This window comes from Dysidea avara, chromosome 3 (genome assembly GCF_963678975.1).
Source record: "Dysidea avara chromosome 3, odDysAvar1.4, whole genome shotgun sequence".
Lineage (NCBI taxonomy): Eukaryota > Metazoa > Porifera > Demospongiae > Dictyoceratida > Dysideidae > Dysidea > Dysidea avara.
Genome location: NC_089274.1, coordinates 33,248,450 through 33,254,449, shown reverse-complemented (window position 1 = coordinate 33,254,449; position 6,000 = coordinate 33,248,450).

Below are 6,000 nucleotides of genomic sequence, written 5' to 3'. Positions count from 1 at the left end.
ACCATCAAAATGGTGATCTTGATCCTCACCAATTACAAGAAATTCTGTTCCATCAGCTGGTTGATCATAATAATCAAGTACACAGGCATCTATTATAATTTCTTGACCAAGCATTATATTACTTACAAAATACATTTTACAGTTTGCGTCATCATCTTGATCAATGCATATGGCTGGATCTCCTAGAACTAGTTTACTAGGAGGAGTATGGATGTGTTCATGAAAGTCACTATGCTGTAAAGTTTCTTTATTAAACCCCAAAACACTTTGATTCAGACAAACTTCATCACATGATGATGGTATTTCAATGTAAGCAGAAGGACCAACAAAGGCATTGTTACCATGAAAATAAACAAAATCACTTTGAAATGCAATTTTGCTCTTAGAGTCTTGTGACAAGTCACCATAAATTGCCCCACCATATCGATTAACAGAATTGCTGTCAAATACAGCATTGGAACCATCATCAAATGTTATAGTGAAATTACTCACAAGATGTATTGCTCCACCATTCCTCATAGCTGTATTGTTGTAAAAATAGGTAGAGGAATTTTCTGCTAACAAAAAAGTGGAATGGAAGATAGAAGCAGCGCCACCATGTTCAGCAGTGTTCCTTGTGAAAGTTACCCAAGCATCTCCATTTACAATCAATTTAGAGTTATCATCACAACGTACTGCTCCACCAAAATGTGTGACTTTATTGTCAGCAAATATTAAGGAAGAGTGACCGGTGATAATGGCAGTTGACTTGTCAACAGCATATAGAGCGCCACCACTCCTTATAGCTCTGTTAACATAAAAATTTGCTTTTACGTTTTCCATAAACTCTATACTAACTTTATCATTCAAGTATACTGCACCACCTAATTGTATGGCTGAATTATTTTGAAAGATTACTGTGGTGTTCCCTTTAAGTCTTACCACAATGTTGTCAAATGAATATAATGCTCCACCATGTTGCATCGCAGTGTTGCCTCTAAAAGTAACAGAACTTTTTTCACTAAACAGAATGTGAACATTAGAAAGCAAATGTACAGCTGCCCCATCTTGTCTAGCTGTGTTATTATAAAACAACACCAATGAATTTCCTGTGAATGTGGAATTAGAATTACCAGAGTGTAGTCCTCCACCATGTATGGCAAAGTTGTTAGAAAATGTTGTCTTTGAGTTACCTTTAAATAACAAATCAGAGTTGTCATTACAATGGACAGCTCCACCCGTTTCTGCACTATTACTGTCAAAGATTATTGTAGAGTTTCCATAACACAACATATCAGAATGATGTGTGGAGTATACACTTCCTCCATACTGAGCTGTGTTATCAATAAATTTCACTGTTGAGTTTACATTGACTAAGACACTGCATTTGATATTTGAGTGTATAACTCCTCCACTGCCACTAGCTTTGTTGCCTTTAAATGAAACCATTGAGTTCCCACCAAATATTAAATCTGAATTTCTTTTAGCATATGAAACCCCACCGTGTGTAGCGTAGTTGCCAATGAACTTTACTGTACAGTTGTCATCAAATGCTATGGTGCTATTCCCAAAGCTAATAACACCTCCATTTTCACTAGCAAAATTATTAACAAAGACAACAATAGAGTTACCTGCAAACAATGCAGTAGAGTGAAGCCTAAAGCCTATTACTCCACCATATTTGGCATTGTTTCCTTGAAATATTGTTGTTGACTGTTCGTCAAATGAGACAAAGCAATTGTCAAAAGAATAGATGACACCACCAATTTTACTACCATAATTAGTCTTGAATAGTAATGTTGTATTTCCTTCAAATGATACATTGGAATACTCTCTGGTGTATATAACTCCTCCATTTTCTGCCCTATTACCATTAAAGTTTACTTTAGAATTTTCTGTAAGTAATATAATTGAATAAAAGAAACAACCTATTGCACCTCCTTTTATAGCAGCGTTGTCAGTGAATGTCACTCTTGAATTTCCTTTGATTAAGGCAGTGGAAAAGTCTCTAACAGTAATTGCACCAACATTTTTAGAAACATTGTTTTCTTTAAAAGTTACTATTGAGTCATTGTCAAATGTTATGGTAGAGTTAGTTTTAGAGGTTACTGCTCCTCCGTAGTCTGCATGGTTTAAATTAAACATAACAGTTGAATCTCCATTAAATGATAAAACAGAATATAGCACAAAAGCTATGGCTCCTGCAAACTTAGCAGCATTATTATGAAATATCAATTGTGAGCTGTCACCAAATAAAATAACACAGTTGTTATAAGAACGTACAGCTCCTCCAAATTCAATGGCATGATTTTCTTCAAATACGACTGTTGTGTTTCCAACAAACGATATATTAGAGTGACTTCTAGTGTTCACAGCACCACCGTCAATTGCTCTGTTGTATTTAAAGGTTGCAGCTGAGCTGTCATCAAACATTACACTGGAATAGCTTACAGCAATTATGCCTCCACCATTTAAGGCTGCATTATTAGTATAATTGATTGCAGCATTTTTACTGGCTGTGACATAGCAGTAGTCTTTAGTAAATACTGCTCCTCCATTTCTGCTAGCCACATTTCCACAGAAAGTCACTACAGAGTTTCCCTTGTGTTTAATAGTAGAAAATGTCCTAGAAGTAACTGCTCCTCCATATTCACCTATATTTCTATCAAATGTGACCTTTGAGTTTCCATCAAATATTATGGCAGAGTAATTTCTAGAATACACTGCACCTCCATATGTAGCTTCATTGTTATTAAATTCCACATTTGATACTTCATTAAATGACATCCTGCAATAAAATAATGAGAATACTGCTCCTCCACTAGAGGAATTATTATTTATAAATATCAATGTTGAATTACTATAAAACAGCAAACTACAATGTTCAATAATACATAGAGCTCCTCCATTTCTTCTAGCTCTATTACCTCTAAATGTTGTGATGGTGCTTCCACTGAATAATATATCACTATTGTTTTCACAGTATAATGCTCCCCCATGTTCACCAGCTTGATTTTCTTGAAGTTGTACTATTGAAGTTTCATTAAACAAGATGAAAGAATTGTTCTTAGCAAACACTGACCCACCATTTAATTCTGCTTGATTGTGTTTGAATGTTGCAGTCAAGCTTCCTTGAAAATTCATTTTGGAATTATATAGGTAGATAGCTCCACCATCAGCACTTGCTGAGTTATTATAGAATGTCACATTAGATTTCTCTGCAAATGTCACCAATGAGCTATTGCCAAAAATTCCTCCACCATTCATTGCTATGTTATGTTCAAACAATACATCATCTTGAAGTTGTAGACTGAGATTTGAAATGTAAATTGGTACACCCTGGTTATGAGTGAATACAGAATTTTGTATGTGAAGAGAATTGGAGTATCGATTAGCTGAGCAGTAGACAACACTTTTTGTGTATGCATTGGAAGAGAAAATACACTTGTCTATCATCAACTGAGATCGAGTATGATTATCTGCAGTAGTTAAGTAATACACAGCAGCACCATGGTCTCCATATTGGTTAATGTGTTTAAACTGACATCTGTTAATGTACACTTCTCCTGACACTTCCGACAATACAACAGCTTGCCCTGTTGAATTATGGAAGGAACAGCTTTGAATGACAACATTGGATGAATTATAAAACTCAACTATTCCTGGATATGTTGAATCATTGTTAAAGTTGCTGCACCTTTCCCAATTGATACTTTCAATTGTCATATTGATACAAGATACGAACTTTACTGATCCAAATCCACCAATTTTTACAGTAGAATTTCTTTGCCCAATTATTGCAATGTTTTCAAGACCATCAAGTAATATGTTTGAAAACAGTTCAACATCAGTTGTTATGTAGAGGATGGTATTATTAGAGATAAAATTGAGCGCATCAACAATTGACCCAAAGGAGTGATCTTCAATTTTACAACAGGCCGCTTTATCCACATCACTTTCAATCCCAGAACCACTGGTAGCATTATACATAACACCAGCCACTCTGTCTGTATCCCCTAAGAGTAGGGCTAGGAAAACAGCACTTATAATCCTCAGTATCATCATGATTGGTTACAATTGTCACAATACATGAACTCTCTTGTATTTGTAGTCTCGTGTGTGGTGCATGCTATAGACTGGACTGCACTGTATTTCTTTGTTCTATGTGTGAGCAGCTATTATACAATAACTGATATCTGTATGACCTACCAATTATGTCACGCCTTGGTTTGGTGTTTTCTGTTTGTTTCAAATAATAAGTCCACCTTTAACAAGCACCCTAAACAGTCTGCGACTATGTTCATATCCTTAAATGCAAAGTAAAATTTAGCTTTCAACTGTAATACATTCGTATATATATACTCACTGCAAACGGGGTAGAGAAAATGTGAAATTGTACAGGATGGCAGATGAAACTTAACATGTTAAGATAGTTTGCACCAAAATATGACAGTCCTGTTACCGTGCACATATATAATGTGACCCGGAAATATGCACTAACACAGTTTTTATATTAAAGTACATGTGTGCAATAACACTCATTGTCTATTAATTACAGTACTATTTCACAAAGTTACTAGCTATGAGTTTTACATATGTTTCATTACAACTATTATGGTAAGCTCCAGCTACAGGATTTCAATATGATATAAATAGAAAAGCACACTCTACAAGCAGTGATACAAATTATTGTAATAGCTATCTCAAAGAGTTGTCTGTCTAATTGTCTACATGTTTGCTTTAACAAAAATCCGTTAGTATACTGGTGATTAATGTTATATATACCATAATCTTTTAAAAACAGATCTTGCCGTATGCTGAAATTTTTACTCTGCTATATATGTGGGTTAGTTCATGCTGTGGACCTGGCAAAGACTTATAATTGAGTATACTAGCTACATACATAGCACCTCATTTGTCATCATGAATGCAAATATGTTTTGACTGCAGTTCAGCCTGTTGGCATAACAGTGAATGTGCAGCCACAACATTATAGTGTTACATAGATCAATGGTACCATCCTTACACTGTACTGCCTATAGTACACAATAGTAGTAGAATCATAGAACACGATGTGGTGAAGTGGTTTGCAATATTTATTAATACAATGGTTTCTGTAATATAACATAATTATACATAATTAGGTTTGAGGTTTATGGCAAATGATACTTTTTTACATGTAATGGTACTCTGGCTTACCAATACAGTGAAACTTCATTAATAGGGTCAGCTCTGGGACCAAAAAATTTGGCCTTAATAACGAGATCATAAAGTATTGCTTAGTTATGTTTGGGACCTACTAGAGGTGGTCACTGTAACGAGGTGGTCTTATTAAAGAGGTGGCCACTAAGTGAGGTTTTACTGTACCTTTTGAATAAAGCAGCGTTTTTGTTGTTTCATCATACTATAGGGTGAGTTGAAGATTGATATCGTACTTTAATGTATGTATTATATACATGTTAATGAAATTTGTATCCATGTTTTACTAATCCAAAGCAACCTTTATTGTTTAAACTACTCAAATTACTATTGCAAAATCACCCAAAATTGCTTCTCCAGCGCCTTCCAGCAAATCAAGCACTTGTAAAATAAATTTTTCATTTTATTTGTTAGTCTTTTTTTTTTCTTTTTGCATTGTGGCTTCTGATCTTTCTGCAAAGAGCTTTAAATGGCTGGCTGTTTAATTATTCACATCCTATTTGCTTTGGTTATCTATAATTTTTTTTCTGAAAGGACATTGTGCACTCCACCCATGGCAGTGCATTCTTACATTATGGTCATCAGAAAACAATAACATTATAATCAGTAATGTAGTTGTAGGTTCTCTTTAACATCAAGACATATTTCTTTTTATTACAAGTGGACTGTTGATGTTTTATATAGCAGATAATTGTATTAGTAGATGTCACATCATTTCTAGAAAGTGGAGTAATTGCATCACTACAATAAAATGCTAGCAGCTGATGAGTTTCGGAAAGCTACAACTCATGATCAGGCTTGCATATATACTATGATAAATTC